Source organism: Balaenoptera borealis (assembly GCF_965194805.1).
Source record: "Balaenoptera borealis genome assembly, chromosome: 3".
Taxonomy (NCBI): Eukaryota; Metazoa; Chordata; class Mammalia; order Artiodactyla; family Balaenopteridae; genus Balaenoptera; species Balaenoptera borealis.
The window spans coordinates 64,183,421-64,204,036 of NC_138866.1; the positions used below are offsets into that span (position 1 = coordinate 64,183,421).

A 20,616-nucleotide genomic window follows, 5' to 3' on the forward strand; every position below is an offset into this window, starting at 1 on the left:
TTTGTTTGTAAACTGAACATAGGAGAAGAGTCATAGTGTCAGTTTCCTTAAACGATGTTTTGGGAAAATGAAATCATAAAAGGATGGAAAGGATAAGGATTTGGGTGGCTTTGCTTCCGGATGATAGAAGGCAGGTGTGTATACGTGTGGGGGGTTGGAGACTGTGTGTGTGTGTGTGTGTGTGTGTGTGTGTGTGTGTGTGTGTGTGTGTACACTCTAGCTGTGTTCCTGGGGCCCTATGACACTGTGGCAGACCTTCCCAAACCCAGTTGTAGAGGTACTCGCTGCCATTCCCGGTACCTTGGAGCTCAGTTTCGTAGCTGGCTAACTTTCTGTGTTTGGTTTGCCTCTCCAAATGCACCCCTGGGCGCCAAATCAGTTTTTGAAATTCTTCTTTTCCCTCCTTGCCAGAAGGAACCAAAGTGGGAAGTGGGTCTCTGGCCTCCCAGGAGCAATAAGAAGTAGCATCTGCTCTCCTTCCTAGGGGCTTGACTGGTAATTCCTTTTTCATTGTGTTTTTGTTTCCTTTAAGTTATTCAGTTTTCCAAAAGCAAGCCACACTGCTGTCAGTCAGGCAGCAGGATCAAAGCTTACGGAGCCGCCCTTTGGAGTCCTGGCTATTCTAAATGATACCTCTTCCCTGTCCCCTTTCACGTTTGAGCCCAGAGCTGTGGATCTGGAAACACCAACGAGGAGGATTATTTAGGTTATTTCAGGAGCAGTTTTTTGACCACCCGCATTGAAGTAGACTAAAATCATACTTAATGCACCTTTACTTTAAGCTTTGGTCAGGCGAGCTACTTTATGAATATTTGAAAATGTTCCTAGAGGCAGGGATGCTAAAACATCATCACAGACACACGTTTTTGCACGACCTCATTAACTAATAAAGAAATAGCTAAAAGAAATGGGATTAGCTTCACAGGAGGGGTGTTAACAGTCCCTGGTCCTCCTCCCAGGTAGGCTTACATAGATGCTCATTTATCATTATCTGTCTTCTTTTATCAGGAACACTCAGCTTCTTGGCAAAGCACAGAACTATAAATGCTCAGGAAAACTCACACCCAGAAATGATATGTTAAATAAATCCCCACTTGGTATTCTCTTCCAAAGCAATCTGAAGGCATCTGGGCTAGCAAACATTTCTGGGAAGGCAGACAGGCTGCTGGGGGAGCTGTGTGCACTCAGATCTACCCCGCCTCTGATCTCCTCCAGCTTTGCCTGTGGCCATAGAGGTGTTGAAGGGGGTCAAAAATTGGGTTGAGTAGATTTGCCATTACCTGATTTCGTTCTCCTGGACTCAACCTCTCTGCATCTCAATTTTCTTTCCTGTGCAATGGGGATAATGATGACTATTCTGCAATTACGTTATGAAAATCAAAGGTGGTAACGGTGGTGAACACTTTCCAAATTGTAAAGAAGTCTGCAAATTTCATTATAATTCTGATTGCCTGTAAAACTGTCAACTGAATAATATGGGTAAGGACCGATTATTCATTTAATCTTGACCAAAGGCCAAATAAATTATTATTACTTTAAAGGATCATGACATTTCATATTTGGGAGAAAAATTGGGAGGGTCTATTTTAGGTCATTCTCCTTTTCATTTTTTTGGGTGAGGAAAGAGGCTTTGGAATGTTCATTCCCTAACCAGAGTCATCAGGCTTGGAAATGGCAAAAAAGAGACTAGAATCTAGGTTTCTAGGTCGTGCTTGAGCATCATTTCAACTCTGTTATGTTTGTATACATTTTATGTGCGTATTCATATTGAACAAAACATTAGAAATTAATACCGGATGCCAATTTACTGCGTTAAATAAACTGTATATGAACCTTTGAAATTATTTCACTTATAGCCAGAAGCCCAGGTTATTTGAAAAGTCTTTGAGAAATTGTACAAACTAAGAAGGAAAAAAAACCAAAGAAAATTACCAATGCAATAACTTAACGGTTGTCAAGAAATGTCAAAGAACAATCAGAGGGTGTGTTTTTCTGTATGTATGTACATCTGGGGGTGAGGGAGGATGGTGCTGAAGAGAAGAAAAGGGATACCTGTTAGGTCCTGTAATTAACTTTGGGGTTTAAATTAAGGTATTTTCCCAAATCTATTTCATAGTGCTAACAGTTTTTTTTTCCATTGTGAGAAGTTATGTTCAGATTTTAGAAACATGGCCGAGAGCAGGTATCCAAACACACAGATAGTTGATTTTTTCCCTTTGTCTTTGCTTTGAAGGCCTGAGGTGTTGAGGAGAGAGTATTATCAGAAGAGCTGGGCACTGGCACTAGCTTTGGTACTGGGTAGCCATGCAACTATGATGCTCAGAAAACTGAAATGACTTGCTTACTTTCCAGGTCAGCATATTCGAGATTAAAAACCTAGTACAGAGAGAATAAGTACTCTGTAAAGGTGTCTTTTGTTTTCTTAGTAGGGTCATTGAAGGGCATTTTATTAGTTTTTTAGTTTCTGAAACATACTATGTGCAAGGGACCTTGATAGGTGCCGGGGAGAAAACAAAGGTGGATCAAATGTAAACCTGTCCTCAAAGGGTTTACAGACTACATAGTGGGAGGAAACATAAACAATTACTTGTAATATAGTAATATTAGGAGGGAACACAATGTCTGATCAAAAAAGTGGTTCTCCATCCTGGTTACGTGACAGAACCTCCTGTGAAGTTTTGTTTGTGTAAACGTGGATTCCCAGGCTCTATTGCCCAGAGATTCTAATTTGGTAGCACTGGGCTGGGGCCCAACATTTGTTTGTTTTTTAGAGCTTCAAAGGTGATATCTGCTAGGAGAATGTCTGGCTAACGGGTTTGGAGTTCTACTAGTGGTTCTCAACCTTGCTACATGCTGGAATCACCCAGGGAGTCTTTAAAAGTCCCCATGTCCAAGCTGTACCCAACACCAGTTAAATATGGACTTCCAGAATATAGGACTGCTGAGAGGATTAAGTGAAAACGTATATAAAGGTATATGCCTAGGTTTATGCCTGATACACAGTATATGCTCAACAAATACTATTTTCATTAAGTAACAAGTGTGTACCATAAGAAAGGTATAGAATGAGATCTTTGGGAGGTCAGGGTAGGTAGAAAATACTTTTGACCGAATGGATCTGGAAGGCTACCTGAAACTGGCATTAAAATCAATTGCCATAAGATATAATCATAGAATGGTGAAAGGGTTTCCAGATAGAGAAAAGGGCTGGAATATAAAAGAAAATATAAACAAATCTAAAAGAGAACCTACTGGAGACACCCAGGGCTCCAGGAGCATTTCAACTGGTGTCAGCAGAAAAGTCAGAGATGGGGCAAATGGCAGGTACAAGCAGTAGAAATTGGTAATGGGACCTGGGGAGAAGCACCACGATTTTGAGCCTGTGTCATAGGAAGATGATGATGATAGACTAAATGGTACCTGGGAATACAGGAATCACTGACAATGGGACAAAAAAGATTTCCCTGTGGACATTTTGTATTTGAGCAGCCTGGGGAAATCCTGGGCAGGGTGTCCTGGGGATAGTTGGAAAAAGGGGTTGGATACTTAAGAGAAGATAGATGAAGATATGGTTTTGGAAGACTTGGTTGGTTGGTTGGTTTGTGCTTTGTTTTGGTGTTTTGGCTGGAGGTGATAGTTAAAACCAAGCAATTCAATGCAATTACCAACAGAGACAACACAGATGAGAGACGAACACCAAAGGCATCCCCCCCCCCCCCCCCCGACCCCAGCCCTTTGAGTATCTGTAGCCTAAAGCAACTTAGGTGCTTCTCTAAATTGAGTTTCTTTTCATCTATAATGATTAATTTTATTAAAAAGTGAACATTTCTGAAAACTCTAAGCCCCCTTTTTCTCCATCCACAGTTCCATTCTGACATAAATGCCAAACTTGCTGCATGGTCACCAGGCCCCGTGGTAACATCCCAGAGAATGGGATGGCTTCCTTGTAGAGTTAAGCGAGTGAATGAGAAATGATTTTGAATACAAATATACAGGCCTAAATACTAATAGTATGTCAAGAACTGTGAAACTATAAAAATAACCTAGTAACTTTAAAGTGAAAGGAATACTGTGGAGTAGAAATAACGTTAATTGGGAAACAGAACAATTAATTTGAGTTCTGGTTCTGGTGATTTTGGCAAGTCATCTAGCTTGACCAGGGCAACATCTCCTCAGATATAAAATGGAGGATAAGAGTCAGGTGTTGATACCTAGGGTTCTTGCTAAGTTCTAGAGAATTCTATGACCTACTGCTCAATAGAGGGGCTTTCACTGTGCTGTAGGGCTACCCTACCTCCCACTCCCCTTACCCATGGCAGGGGCAGGAGTTTCGGAGGACAGCTGCAAGTTACTAAATGCAGAACTTACTTTAAGAATTAATCAATAGGGGTTTGTGGGTCACAACCGAGTTGGAACAATGCTTTGGTTTTGGCCAGTGTCAGGTGAAAATTGCCTCTGTGTTCTAAAGGTTTGTCTTAGCCTGGTCTTTAATCTACAGGCATTCTTCAAAAGAGATTTCTGAACGAAAAGATTCTTTGCCCCCGAGCTCAATTTTATATAAGAGCTCAATCCTCACATTTCCTTTCATTGTTCTTGTTTTATCGTAAAGAGCTGTGCAAAAATGCTAAAGCCTGTATTTTTCTAAACCCCTTACACAGTACTGCCCAGATACCAGCCACAGTGAAGCAGTATGCAAAGGATTGCTGAGTGGAAATCCCACCATCTTTGATGAAAATGTCCAAATTAGCATCATTTGACAGTCCCACATTGAAGAAGTCATTGTTTGACTTTTATTTTTCTTCTCTGACACAATGAGCGGGTGTGCGCGGTACAGAGACTACATGTCCACGGAGTTTAGGACGAGTGTGGGAGTGTTAACAAGCCATGTTTCTTGGACAAATATATATTTCTCTTCCTGCCATATGCTCCTTTCCGTCGTCTGTTGGTGATAAACACTTAGATGTGCTCCACTAATAACTTCTCATTATAAACAAGCCCATCAAAAAGACCTTGATAAAACCTCCCCTCTGTCAATACCTAAGGAAAGAAAGTCTGTGATGGGAAAATACATCTGGAAGCTAGTCTCCATTCTTTTAGGAATAAATCTTACTACTAGTCCTATGAAACATTTTCTTTATCAAAAGGAAGTGCTAAGTATTATGTACATTATTTTCCACACATAATGTAAAGTACAGAATAGGGTCATGCAAAGAGGGGAACCAAAAACGCTGCAGGTAGGAAAAAAACTATGATTCCCTGGGTTTAGTGCATCTTCAGAGATTTTTTTCACTTGTCCTTTAGGGGAATCCAAATCTACCTTAAAAATTAGGCTTCCTCCTGGCACTCTGGTCTTTTTTCTTTTATTCCCCTGTAGAAGTCTGGTTCAGCATACAGATCATCAAATCACTAGCTAAGGTGGGAGAGTCAGCTAATTACTTCTAAGTGATGGGGCTGTGAGGTGGCCCACAACCTGCTGGAAGATAAAGAGTTAGCCGGGTCTTCTGAGTCTAAACATCTAGCCTACAGCCTAACAACTTAATCTAAACCAGCGTGAGAATATCAACCTCATGGAAATTACTTCATGCAAATTTTTAGGCAGCGGGTTTTCCTGAATTTAGACTATATCATAGGTTGGAGAATCTCCCCTGACAGGTCCCTCTGTCCCTGTCTGTCTGACTCCTGCCACCTGGGTCTTTGTGCAAGACCTGGGGGAAAAACAGAGAACAACAACACAACAATTTAGCTGAGACCAAGTACTTGTCCATAGATGCAAACACTACGGAGAAGAGAGCTCATGGCTGGAGGAGGAGACTGTGGGCCCTGGGAGGGGCAGGAGAACAGCAGAGTGTTATTTTCCTTCCCTTTCCAGCGCCTCAGATGTTATTTCTAGAAACTGCCTCGCTTCTAGTAATCTTCATCATAATTCACAACGGGACTTTAGCAACTGGGGATAAGAAAAGACAGAAGAGGGATAAGCAGACTTCTCAAGGCAGAGGTGAGATCGAAGGGAGGGGAGGTTCAGGGGGCAACGAGGTCTTCGCAGGGAGCAGGGGAAGATGCAGGCCTCTTCCAGGGCCAAAGGGGATGCAACAGAGGAGAGGCAGTTGTGGAATGTCATCATCATCAGCTAGGTATGGAGGTGGCAATCAACTCAGGAACCACGTGGGTTGTGGAAGGCTTTCTGGGAGTTTGTCCCTAAGAATTTGCCTAAGATCAGGGCTCTTCAGAATTGGGCAGGATTCAGCACTTAAGGCTAGAGGACCAGCAAGAACTGGAGAGAGTTTTAGATGGGCTCAACTTAAGGGCAGCTCTGGCAGTGAAGAGAAAGGAGGTGAGACTGGGTACAAGGGAAGTGTCCAGGTTAAAGTTCAGGAAGAGGAACCCTGGCAGAAGCCAATCCTTTTGGGTAAAAGGACGACAGCTAGAAAGTGTGAATTCTCAGGGACTCCACTTGGTTTGAATGGAAATGAGGCGAGCAGGAGGGGGAATGTAATTGGAACACGACCAGTTGGTGCTTGGTCTGATTGCTGAAAAGACTCACTGAAGGTTGGCTCTGGAAGTAGACAGGCCTAAAGCTGTAGATAAGGGCATTCCCGACTCTGGAAGGCAGAGGAAGGAAGGAAGTTAGGGACTAATTTCTCTATTCTCAATGAGCTCCTAAGGTCCTAAAGGCAAAGACTCATGCATAAGCATGAGGACAGGCATTCTTCCTCTTACAGATGAAGTTAACTTGCTCTGTCCTGTACACAAATAACTAAATGGGCCTGGCACACGGGGGAAAACGTATTTCGTTCCTTAATTGGAAAGCCCATGACACCTAATGCTGATATCAGGGATTTATTTAAAACCAAAAAAACCTCTAGGGATAGTGGTTTTAAAATTTGAACATGCACAAGAATCACTGGGAGAGCTTATTAATAATATGGATTCCAAGGTCCTACCCCCCAAACTTTGGATTCTTGAAAGCTAGGAGGGGACCTGGGAATCTGCATGCCACCCAGCATTGCCAGTGCTTTTATGCCAATGGTCAGCACAGCCATCCTTTAAGTCCTGCTTTAAGGGCAGGCCATTCGTTCCATCCAGCTGCAGCTTCATCTTTATCTAGAGCTGAACGGGATCTAGACATCCTAAAAAGATGATCCAGAGGCTTATCACAGAATGCCTCCTAAATGAGGAAAGAAAGATGAACATACATTTACAATTAAATCAGGACTGAAAAAAACCCTACTCTGTCTTGGTTCTTTGGAAATGGAGGATCAGAGCATGGTAAGCAGAAACCCTGGGCTGACGTGGGATCAGGTCGTGTTTTCTGTGCACAGGGCTGCCTGAGAGAGGAGCTGGGAGCCCGGTCAAGGCTCCTTTATTTGTGGTTGCACTGTTGTGCCCCATGCCTCTTGGGGGAGGTGGCACTCTGCCAATCCTCTCCCTAGCCCAGCCTGCCCCTGGCTTAGCTCCTGATTAATTCAGGGGAATCCTGGGAGGTTAACCCTTAATTTGATGGCTCCAGTGGGGAGCTTGAGAGATTGGTGGTAATTTATCACCCTCATTTTTTTTTTTAAAGTGTATAAGCATTTTCCAAGCAACAAATAAAAAATTATTTTTAAAATCCACATTTAAAAAACATTAGCTACAGCACTCTATTCTTACATGACTGTATCCTCCAAACATAGCAATTACTTCTCATCCATCTCCTTTAACAAACTTCAAATATGTAACATAAAAAATATAGCTACAATTACAGCCTTAGATTCTCAAAATGTGGCCAGTCTCCATATTTGTTTCCTGTTCCCTTTGGAGAAAACAGTCTTTCTTCTACCAGAGATAAGATTTTATTGGGATAGTTTAACTAAGCTGAAGAGATTTCCTTAACGAGATTATGTAAATGTATGCCAAGGATATAAACCACATTTTCTCAGAGAGTGGAACACTTCAAATATCATTTAATCAAACAGGACCATGGGTAGAAACACCTCCATAAATTGTTAAGGGACAAAGCAAGAAGGCTGAACTATACACATTTGATCAAATTTCGTTTCATTCAGTTACTTTATTAAAGTCTCCTAGAGAAGGACAGAGGATCATTGTACCTCTGTGGAGGGCAGCGTTTTTATTCCTCTGTCACTTGATGTGGAAGAGGGGGTATTACCCCTCACAGCCCCCAGAAGTCCCTTGTGGCTTAGTGCCACAGTCTTGAGGGTAGAGAGGCAGTTCTTCTCAATGTAACAGACTGCAATTGTAACTCCGACAACATTAAAAAGAAAAAAAAAAGGACTCGGAGCTAGTCTTATGCCAAGTAAGGAATAGAAACTGGCTCTCTGCTCCCATCCTACACTTCCTGCTGAATTACTGTATCATATTATATAGATATAGATGAACTCACGAGCACCTATTAGGAAAGATATAATTCGGATATTTTCTGTTTTCTATCCTTGCTGAACACCTTTGGTGAATGTGTGTTTTACTTAAATTTCTTGAGTTTAGCAACACGCCTTGTTCTAAGTTAATCTCCCAAACCTTCGTTTCTCTTGAGTTTGCTAACAGAATTTATATCCACTCTAAACTGCAACAAATGGCCAAAGACAGCTGTGGACTTCACTGGCTGCTTCTCTGCGTGAAGACAGCGCTCCAGAGAGCTCTCTGCTCTCCTGAGAAAATGTTAAGACAGCCCTACTCTATCCCCTCCACCCGCCCTGAAGGTCTGCAGGAGAATAAATGATTGCATTTTGATAAGAAGGGAAAACCTTCAGAGGAAGAACTCTTAGATATGGGAGTCAGCTACTCCTCTCTTCCTCAGTTGCAGAGGATACAGAATTAAAGACAATTATCCACGTCGATGGGTAGAACAGTCCTTATGGAAGGGCAACTCTGCTGTCTCAGGAGCTGAAATATTTTTTTAAAGCAGCCATCCCCTTAAAGGGGAAACACACACATATGAATACTTGTATTTCTGATAATTTAAAAAATTGCAAGCAAACAGATGGGTCATAAACATTGTGAAAAAATTAAAACCCCAATATTCCGCAAATTTAGACATGAAACTCCTTAAAAGTCAAACCTAAAAATGTTCACTTCTCAGGAGGCTACAGTAGGTATCTGGAACTCTTCAGTGATGCAAGAACAAAGAATTCTCTTAAGCTAGGCACTTCAGACCCGAATAGGTGCAGGAAACAAAGAATGCACAGTAGGAGCCAAGGTTCCTCAGTTTTTCTGGCACACTCAGGCAACATGTAGCTCTGTGTTTGCTGCAGCTCCCTCCTTTCTCTGCGTCAATTTCCTCACTGGGGAAGCGAGTGGGCCTAACTACATAGGGTCTAAGACCCTTCCTTACTGTGGTGTCTGTTAAATCTGGTATGTTTAAACATGAAGCTTTGACCCATCATCAAAGCCCTAAACCTCTATAACTTTCCATCTCTGTTATCTTGGTTTCCATTCTTTGCGTGGCCTGGATGTTATGTGTTAGGCATTGATTAGCAAATGACGTTTTCTGAAATGTTTCTCAACCTGCCCTCTAAATGCTATAGCTAATATTTTATAAGGCGGCTTAATTCAGTCCTAAATTTCATTCTTAATGAGAGTAATTTCTAGGAATGACATACCCCCTCAAAACGTCTTGCTTTATGGAGTGAATGAATCCACGCCCTGCCAAATCCTCTTTGTGTGCAGTGTCCCAGAAAGACCTCCTGCTGGAGTTGGAGGGGGCCTTGCAGACTACCTAGTGCAACCGCCCACCTTACAGATGTGGAGACTGAGGCCCGGTGAGGTAAAATGTCTTAGCCAAGGACGCAAAGCCAGTGAGTGGCAGACACAGGAAGAAAAGCGAAGTCTCCTCATCTCTTGCCCAGTACCTCTTCTACTGTTCAGCAGTGCATTTCAGAGGATACGTTCCCTTCCACTTTCCTCTTTTGTTTTCCCAAATGTGTTTCTGTCTCTATACAAATAACTCGATCAAACCTTGGATTTTAACCTTCAAAAGACCCCATGGCATTGACATGGGTTATTATCCATTCAGCATATGCAATTCAGAATGCTCATACGACTTTTGTGCGTGTCACCAGCTCATTTGCTGCATTTGGTTTATTCAGCCATGATTAGAGATAGTCATTTACAGTCACACATTTGGGAACTCTTTAACAAGCTTCTAGCAGTTTCCTTTCCAGAGCTGTTTAAATAGATGAGGGTGTGGTATCAGCAGCGACAGCAGTTTCCTCCGTCCTACTGATTATCCCTGCTATGCGTATGTCTTTATCAGAACTTCCATTTTGTAGAAAGGCTTTAAAAAAAGAGAAAATAACCCAAAGATGCACACATTCCAGAGCCAGTAAGTCATCATTTCAGGAAGACTGACTAAAAAATTAAAATGGAAACCACCACACTATAACCTGAAAGTTCCCTGAAAAAAAAAAAAACAAACCAAAAACCCTCCCTCTTTTCATTTTAAAGAATACTTTTTGAAGTAATTGGCACAAAGACTGTTCTAGTGCAGATTGCTGCAAGTGTGCTCTTGGCAAGAACATCATAAGCGCTAGAAAAACTTTAATATGCTCGAGAAGCCAAATACAAACTGACACCAGGAACTCAAGTGTGGGAACAAACAGGGGAAAAAAAGAGAGCATTTCAATTTAATACAAACCTACATACAAAGGGGCCAATTTCTCCGATTCATGGTTTAGCATACAATGCAGCTGTCCTCTGAGTGAATACAGAATAGTTATAAATAAGAAATTAGAATGATCAGTTTGAGGGAATTTCTCAAGAGTCCTTTTGATATGTAATAGGGCAACTATGATGCCTAAGAAATCCAGACATCAATGCATTAAATGACATCAGGTTGGAATCTATTTAGAAAAGGAGGGTTAAAACTTGAAGAAGCATCTCTTTGATTTGACCTCTGGAGCAGAGCCTCTGCAGGGAAACTCAAAATGAATAGCTTTACCCCTACCTGTAGCCTTGCTTTCCAGGTCTTTAAAATATAAGTTTGAATACATGTAACACAGGGGGGATATCATCTAGAAGTGTCTCCTACGTGGCACGAAATAGGAAGAACTGTGGACTTTTGCACTCTGCAGGATACGGGGAGAGTCTTTTAATTCTCTTTATACCATCGAATGTAAGACGAGAACTATTAAAAAAATCCTTTTTTCCTTCCTCAAGTCATCATCTTCTTTGCTATTTTAGGGTAACGATTCAAGGATTTGGAGATTTTCTGCATCTTTCTCCATCCACATTTTAAATTTATCCTTGATTGTGACCAACACTTATTTTACCCTGAAACTGAAAAGATCACTCCATTTTCACAGTCTTGCTAAGTAAGATTTCTCCTGTAACCCCCTGGAGTTCAAACGTGCTATAGTTTTTTTTTTTTTTTTTCTTTTCCTTGGGGAACGTTTGAAGTCCCCTTTAAAAATAATGCCTGCAGGATATTTTTCCCTAATACCATTTAAAGAAACTTGAAAGCATATGGCTCTCGAAGCGCACAGGGTTCTAATGAAGTAATCAGCAACACTGTTCACAGGCAGACTTGCACCAGGAGCGTTCAGACCCAGCCCGTATCATTCTTCTGCATGAAGTAAGATTCTGCAGAAACTCCTTTCCTCCACCTGCCGTGTAAAGGCTTAGTGAGCCACAGTACTCAAGCAGTGACTTTCAACCTTTGAAGGATGGAAGGCGGTAGAAAGGTTGTATCAGGATCGGAACCGTCAGTGGCAAAGCAAATCAATCTGGTAGCTTGTAAGGCAACTCGAGACAAACATTCCTCAGTCGTGCAGCCACCTTTCATAGTGTGGGAGGAGAAAATAAAATTTCTTTGTACGTTTCTATTTGATGTAGTCCCTAGTAGCTTTGCCATTACCTTGGGTGGTTCTCCACACAGCCAGCCAAGACTAAATAAAACAAAAACATGGGATATTATTGCACTTTCCCTGGAACTGGGAAGAGCATGCTGTTCTCCTGCAGTTTTGCAGTGGATTCTCTAAATCCATCACAATTAACATCCCACTTCTTCAGGCACAGCCTCATGAGTGCTGAAATATCACATCTTGAGCCATTTCCTTGGGATTTTAGCAAAACAAGTAATGATTCTTTTGATTATGGGAGCGACTTGTGCTATCGTGACTGCCAAGTAAGTATGCAACTGTTTAAAAGAACCAGAATCAGCACTTGATTTTTTTTATTCCTGCTTTGGTTTGGGCAGACATCCCCTTCCCCACCACCCCAGTCAACCATAGCATCTCCTGCTCCATCGCAATGGGGAAGGGAGGAATGAGGTGAGCGGTGGGCTGGCAGGTGTCTGAATGACTCAGATTCAAGGGCAGGTATCTTACTCTTTCCTGGTCCATAACTGGCCGGATAAGGCTCCTCAAATGTCCAAACACTCCCGCAGGAAGTAGTTGCATTGTGGACACACTTTGAAGGTAGAGTTGATGGAATTTGCTGATGTATTCAGTGTGGGGTCTGAGGTCAAGAGTGGACTCAAAGGATACTCCTACGCTTTTGCCCAGAGCTCCAGGATGGAGGATGGAGCCACTCACGGAAGCGGAAAGGGCTGGTGGATGGCAAAACATTTTGAGGAGTGGGTTTTGTTTTGGTTCTATTATGATTGAGAAATTGTCAACATTTAAGTGAAGACTCAGTAGGACATAGAAGTTTAGATGCACTTCTTTAGTCTCATTCTTTTCATAATCAGAGATCTTCTATATGCTAAAACATAAATAGTTCCAGAAATGTTATACATATCTTTTATGATAAATGCTGTTGGCAAAAGAGCAAATTAGTGATGTGCCTGCCCCAATCCCTGGTTTTCCTAGTCCATGTCTGAGAGGATAATGGGGATACATTCTGATAAAACACACTGTTGAGTCACGACTAAAGACAAGCATAGCAGGCCAGGTAAACAACAACAAAAATGCTCCAAGTTATAAAGCCTATGAAGCCTGCAGACACTTTCACAAGACAAATTCTATTCTTTATATTTTCTTTAAATATCATTTCCAAACCATCTGTCTTTTCAAGCAGGGGGACAAATTTCAAAACCCAGGCCAGGAGACTAAATCCAGGTATCTCAGGCCACGTTCATCCCCGGATAGGAAAGTACAGATGGCACTGTGTTTAAGAAGGTTCAAATTTAATGTTCTAAGAAGGCAAGCACTCTCCCTCGGCCCTGCCGCGTCCCACTTTGCCTGATCTCTGGAAGACATCTGAGTTTATGATCAGGAGAAAGAAAGACAACGTATAGAGGTTCCTGCTGGCAGAGACCGGCAAATATTTCGAGAACGTTGGTCCACTTAGCCAGGGCTCTCCTTTCAAAAACACTTGTGTAGAGCACTGTGGGTGGCACACTTTCCCAAAGCAGTGACCTTCTCCTAGGGCTACCAGAAGACTGCTGTTTGTATTTGATTTCCTTAATCCCACTAAAGCAGCAAGGGCGGCTTAGGTGATAATTTATTTATAAGAAATTATAATAAAGCTTCAGCAATTTGAATGCTGTGGAAAAAGTGGGAGGTAGATCGTACAGAGGCAGGATAGCCAGACTTAGAAGTGAGCATTATGACAATTTTTTGGTTTATCTACCCTTGGAATCAATTTTGTCATTTTTAATTGACCGATTTTCCCTTGTTTGCTTAACAATTTATTAATTGATTGCTATGCTCACGCAATTAATTCAAAAGCTGGCAAGTTTAACGCAGAGAAATTAATTTTCTTTTAACAACATGCCACTTAAAGTACATTTTTGGAAGCCTGGGTTACCAGAAAATTACCTTCAAATTAATCAACAAGGAAATTAGATGGTAGTGTCCCTTGACATCTGTCAATCCAAAATATGTCAGTTTCTTCCTTTTGTTTGAGTGGGCTTTCTCTGCTGAGTAAGGGATTAAAAAAAAAACAACAAAACACCTGGATATTAAACACACTCTGCCTCTTAAGAGGCAGAGAAAGGGAAGCAGTTTCTTTATATAAACAGGCACTGTTTAAAAGAATTTTCTTTTTCACCTAGAGAAATTTGTAGAAAAGGGGTAAATCTTAAAAGAGAACATGACAGTGAAGCTCATCGGCTTCTTCCCCCAGCAGCTCGTTCTCCATCTTTCTTATTTGAACCCTTACTAGGTGCCACCACTCTGCCAGGCCCTATGGGAGCAGACTTGTCAGGGAGATAAAAATAAGGCCAGCCCTAAACGAGACCTGGAAGTGCAAAGTGCAGGGGAGGCCGCGGGAGAATGTCCTGACCAGGCACGGTGGGGAGGTGCTCATGGAAGAGGCAGCCCTGAAGCTGAAGGTTTACAGACCAGTAGGATTTGATTGGCCTTTAGGGCCAAGGACGATTATAAGCCAAAGCATAGAGGTACAAACTGCTGTTTGCATGTAGGAATTGAGAGGAGTGCAGAGAGAGGACAGAGGACAGCAGCTGGGGAAAGGCTGGAGCAGGGAAAGCTGGCTGGACTGTGGAACGCTGTGAATGCCCTACAAAGGAAGGGTGACTTGACTTTATAGACAAGGTGGGAACTGCTGAAGACTTTCGAAGAAGGGATCATGTGACCTGAGCTATAGGAAGAAAACTGTAAGGGCATTCACTCAGTCATTTATTCACTTATTCATTCATTCAAATGGGCAATGTTTACTTAACCTTTATCTGTGCCAGTCACTGGGGCCATCACAGTCACTAAGGAGCTCACATCCCATCTATCGATACCTAATTAGAGTGTGATCAGGGCTATAATAGGAAGGTGAATCAAAGGAATGGCCAGCAGCCTGTCGGGGTGAGGGTAAAGAAGAAATGTGGGTAAGGCTAGTGTTCAGCTCTCACTCGGGCTTGACCCTTGGACCTCTCTCTATTTTTAGTAACTCTTCCATTACATCAGTAAAGCTAGAAGGATGGAGTGCATCACTTCTCTTGGACTCAGCTTTGATCCTCTGCTTCTCACTTCCCAGATCCAGTTAGTCATCAAGGCTGAGGAATTCTTCCTTTACCACGTCTCTTACTACTGATGTTACATCCATTCCAAGAGCCATTTGTTAATACAGACCATGGAAATCTTACATGTGGACAACTGGGTGGGCGGCTTCCTATCTGGGCTCTCTTATTTGTTTCCCACACTGGTCCGTCCTGCATTTTGCTGTCAGGTGCATCTTCCTAAAGTATTTTTACACAGAGGAAAGCAGGCCAGGAGTGATATGGTCTCCCTCATTTCCTTGTGGCATAACTTTGGAGCAATCCCACGACCTGGCTGAGCCTCTGTTTCCCCTAATTCATATGAGCATGATCACCTTTGCCACCCCTATCTTACAGAATTGCTAAAAGAACCACATGAGGCAGTGCATTTAAGAGACCCTGAAAACACACAGCACCATTTAGCTATAAAGTATTATAATTATTACTCTTACTCTTCAAGAAACTTGATTGATTCTGGAATAAAATTTGGGTCCCTTAGCTTTCATGAAAGTCTTGTGACCATTCGATCCGAATGTTTACAACCTCATTTTCTATAACTTTCCTCCCTAGACTCCAAATGCTTTGCACACCATCTCCTGATCTGCCTTGTGTTTAGCTTCTCTGTACCTTTACTCACACCAACTCTCAGACCAGGAATTCCTTCCCTGGTCCCCTCCACCAGTGAAAATAATATTCATTCATCAAGATCTATGTCAAATTTCTTTGCCTCTTCTTTGGGCCACTCTAGCCCAAAGTTGTCCTCTTCCCTTTGAATTCCTACCATTGTTTCTGCCGTCCAGTCAGCACTAGAGATGCACTACCTGGGACTGTTCTTTCCCTGTCTCTGCCTCTGTCTCTCTCTGTGCCTTCGAGGCACAGTGTGTCTTTTATTTCTCTGTCTACCTCTCAGGACACAGACCAAGGGAGGAACTCAGCTGATGAGTGGCTGCCTGGACACTGTACATCTAACTATAGTGTGAGAGCCCACGAAGGCCCTAACCTTTTGATCCTTTACTCCTTTTGATCCTTACAGCAGCCTTCAAGGAGGTAGAGCAGGTATTGGTATCTCCATTTTATAGATAAGGATCTGGAGGCTAGAGAGATGAAGTGTCTGTGATTACACAGCTAAAATACAGTTCCGACGGTCCTCCAGGTTCAGTGCTCTTTTCCACAGACCACCCTGCGTCTCCCGCCACTCTCAATTCCTGTTTTGATCCATCTCAGGAGTCTAGAATTGTCCAGTTCTCCCTTCTGCCTGAAAAACTTTCGATACGAAATTGTCTTCAGAAAATATAAGATTCCTGGTAAGATTCCTCTTGGGGTTATTTACTCCTTGAATACAACTAGATACTTCAAGAAGCCACCCTGTTGGAACTACAGGAAATGTCCAGTGAGTTTGGCTTATTCTAGCCCTGAAGAGCACACTTATTTCTTTTTCAGGGAACATAAAGGATATTGCTGATTACTGACTCTGGTAACTAAATACTTTATTCCAATGCAAAGAGCAATATATAAGGTTTCCATCACTAAACAAATGCATAGCTGGCTACTATTAACACTAGACAACTAATTACAACAGTAACCAAAGTGAGCGGCCGGATCACATCAACAGTGGATCCATGGCCATTTCCGTAATCCTTTCCCCTGAGGCAACCCCCAGGCCCCACTGTGAGGATGGAGCCGTGACGGTGACTTCCAGACACTTCCTCCTCCTCTTACGAACAGAATTCCTGCCCTGTGCCCTCTTCAGAAGTAAAATGGGTGATCTGTAGGCTCCTATTAAAAACAGCCTCTCTTCACAAAAATATATGCACCAAGAGCAGAAACAAAATGGGGAAAAGATCAATTCCTAGTGATAAACATAAGCTAAGCCAATATCTTCTGAAATGCTAAAATATTCGAATTTACAGTTATAATTCAATAAAGATAATATTGGATGTTAACAGGGACTTAGAGTTTTCAGAACATTTTCACTCATGTTGTATTAATCTCATAGTAACTCTGTGATATTTCAGAAGGGGCACTATTATTTGCTTTCAGCAGACTCAGGGAGGCTACATGATTTCCGTAAAGTCATATACATACCAAATGGCAAAACCAGGACTAAAATCTACATTTGTTGATTTTAAGACCACGGCTTAGTACATTTTACCAAGTCACCAAAAATGCCATCTACAAGATTATTTTTGATATTAGTCATTACATATACAAGAGCTACTTATAAATATCTGTATTGATGATTACTTTCAGCTTTTAATAATTTATAGATAATTTTGATTAATTTGTTTGGTAGCTGTATTGGGCAAAAACAATGACTATTACATAGCTGATGGCTGTAGAGGGTTTAGATTCCAATGACATGTGTGAATCAATTTCTGTACAAATATTTTAGTCTTCAATTAATGGTTAATTTTTATACAACCCACCAAATTGATTCTGTGGTAGTCTTAACCAATCATAAATATGCCTACTGAATTGTCTAGTTATTTTGGAAAGACATATAACAATCCCTCTATCTATCCACAGACCCATTTTTCTATCTCCCTCTGACTTGTAGAATATACTACAAACAGTTCTGGAAGTTCACTAGCATTCAGTACTCTTAATAATTCTGATTTTCTAAGTGATATGTTCAAATTCCAACACGAGTGCTGGAAACAACAGACTGAACCAAACTAGAAGTAGCACAAGTGTTATGGCTCATGGCAGAACCATCAGGCACAGCTTGGAAGCAAGTCCTTCTCTATGAATGGAGCTAAAATAATTCACAGTTTTCCAAAACTCATTATTATTCCCTACTCATTTCTAAAAAAGGACTCACGGCAGAACATGGCATCTCTTTCACTGTGACACCATTAGCCTTCTCCTGCACTCTGTGCCCAGATAGGCTAGTGGGATGCACGTGACTGATGGTGAGTTCCAATAGTGCTAATCGTAACAAGTGATACATACAGGGAGAGGCTTTTTGTCAGGTTTCCTTTGGAGCTGGAAGTGTCCACTCTGGGCCTGGTACCCTGCTTGTGTTGTCCAGTACCCACCCCCGCAATTGGCTCTGGGCTCCTCCATTTGGCTAACTCTGGATGTCCATACCTAAAGACTTGCCCTGCTCTATCGTTGGTTTCTTACATAAGACGTCACATGGCAGTTAATAATTACCCCCAAACAAATAGCCCAGTGAGAAATGTGCAGATTTCAGGAGGCCCCAAATGGTATCTTCTGTCAGCCCTCCCTCACAGTAGTCAAACACCACATCTATGGACCTTTAAGCTCTACAATTCTATGATTCTTAAGAGGGAATGGGAAAAGAAATGTAGGAAAAGAGTCTCAGAAGAGTTTGTGGTATTTGTTCTTGGGGTCAAATGGACAGTGAGGTTGCCTTGTCATTCTCTGAGATGAGTTGTCTGTTTGCACCTCTGTAATTTTTGAAAATTCAGTGGGATGGGGATGGGGACACACACCCTAGAATTGACATGACATATTGCCTGTCCACACTCCACTGAAGCCATGGCCTCCCTAGGCTCATATTACCACCTTGGAGCCAACATTCTGGGCCTGACCCCAGCCCACTGCCCCTGCCACCGCTTTCCCCTCCCCTGCTCCTAAGCATTCCATGGAAGTGAGGTGAGAGAGGAGAGGAAACTAGCATGAACGTAGGACTTCCTTGGCCTCCCTTGTAGGTGAACTGTGTCTTGCTTGTCAACCTTTTCCATGTCCCTCTCCCTGCTCCTGCTGCCCAAATTCTCTCTGCTCTGTTCTAGCTCTGCTGATACCCATGAGCCCAAATCACACTCCGTTCCATCCCCACACTCTGCCTATTTCCTTAGTGCTCACTTTTGAAGAATATCAGAAGAAAAGAACAACCCTCTAATATTAGATGGTACTGCTTTACTGCACCACAGATGACTACTGCCTCAGCTTCTCTCATTTACTCCTTCTTTCTCCAGCTTCCCCGCCCCCCTCAGGGGGGTCACCGGGCACCTCCGAGTGCTGTTTCTCCTGCTGTTCATCTCACTGGTTACCTTAGTTTCTTAGTTACAGGCGCGGTAATCAACTCCAGGGTAATCAATTTTCCTCTTCACAAAAGTCTGAACTGGCAAGAGAGACACCCTAACGCCTGGGAGCCTCTTCTAAGCTAAAGGTCTGCAGTCCCAGGCCTGAGAACTGAGGGAGGCCAAGGTACAGGGATGGATAACTTTTCCCTAGGAAAAGAGAGCTCCATATTTGTTGCTCTTGTAAGATGGACTTCTGCCCATATTTTAGATGGAAAAAATTTTTTTAAAAATTAAAAAAAAAAAAAAAGATGAGAGAGAACAAGCTTGGCAAGCAAAGGCTCAAGGAAAAATAAATTTCTTCCTTTCTCTAAGAAGGGTTCTCCTTGTGTCTGCCAGTCATAGCTCCTGGAGTCAGGTCAAGGAACCTGTAGATTTTTCTGGATATATATTTTCCTGCTTTGTAGGGTATTGGCTGCACAATCTGATAAGAGCTGTGACTAAATGAAGCCTATGATTTGTATTTCCACAGCCACAAGCGTACTGGCTATTTCTCCTCCTCCGGCTTTCCTCCCCTCCCCCTTTGGCTCTGGAACGTTCATTACTTACAGTTACTGTAGAATCAATCTGAACTGGCCAAAATCAGTGATGGAATTTATAGCATAATAAATGCCCTGCCACACAAATGCAGTTACACATGAATTGGCTTTTGAGCAATTCTTTACATTGCGGGGTGTACTATTTTTTTATCAATTTACCAGAATCATCTTAAGCATATTTTGAGAAGTAAAATCCTGACAGCTACAGAGCAGATTTTCCCAGAGGCAGGTATTGTTGTAGAAAAACATTATTGATAAAAATCTTAGCATGTTGAAACTTGGAAGGGAAACTAAATACATCTTTTTCATCCTTCACGCCAATCCTTTAGAGCTCCATTTCCTTAACCTCACGTTGCATTCCACTTTCTCTTTGAATTTTTATTTTTATAAAAGTGTTTTAATACGTCTCGAAGCACACTAATGAACTGTTCTCTAAGAAGAATCAGCCTTACTAAAGTTGGCTTTGAGAGGCAGGCAGAATTTGAAGAGCACTGAAAAGATAATGCACAGATTGGGGTATCAATGATTTTCCTTTTTGAGAGTCTGCAAGTTCTAAGATAACATTGGTATCTGGCCCATTTTTCTTGCTAAGTGCCCATCTTATGGGTGAATCCTGTTTTACAGCATTCTGATACACAGAAAGTTGAACTTGAGCGTGAAAGACTGAAAAAAAAAAATATCAGAAAGACAGATGGCAGGCCGTCCTCCCCAGAACTCAATTTCATATTATGCATGTGATTGCTAATAGGCAAGCACTAAAAAACAATTTTCTTTGATGGAGAGGAGCTGATAAATTGTCAACATAAAGTTAGACTGTGGTTGCTCCAGTGATCGAAAGCTCGTCTATGAGTTTGGTCCCATCAAAGTGGGCTTCTTACAACCGTAACAAAATTTATGAATGCATATGTCTATAAAGTGACTGAAAACAACCCCTAATGCATATTTGTTTATTGTGCATCAGCTCTGTGTGGCTTTAGCACACGCCAAAAAACCAAACACACACCCAAACCCATTTTTTGTCCAGTTCTCTTTTCTAGCCTCTGCATCTGATAATGAAAAAGTCAGGAGCCAACTGGGGATGTGATTTCCCCTTCTATCCTGAGAG

The 20,616-nt window shown here is 42.0% G+C and overlaps 2 protein-coding genes across 13 annotated transcripts in view; one reads left to right on the forward strand and one right to left on the reverse strand.

The window, feature by feature from the left end:
- The window catches only part of LOC309625107 (uncharacterized protein), a 758,084-nt gene that overhangs the window by 603,316 nt on the left and 134,152 nt on the right, over positions 1-20,616 (forward strand). The gene's annotated exons all lie outside the window — the stretch shown is intronic.
- NPAS3 (neuronal PAS domain protein 3) overlaps positions 1-20,616 on the reverse strand; it is an 853,648-nt gene that overhangs the window by 29,794 nt on the left and 803,238 nt on the right. The gene's annotated exons all lie outside the window — the stretch shown is intronic.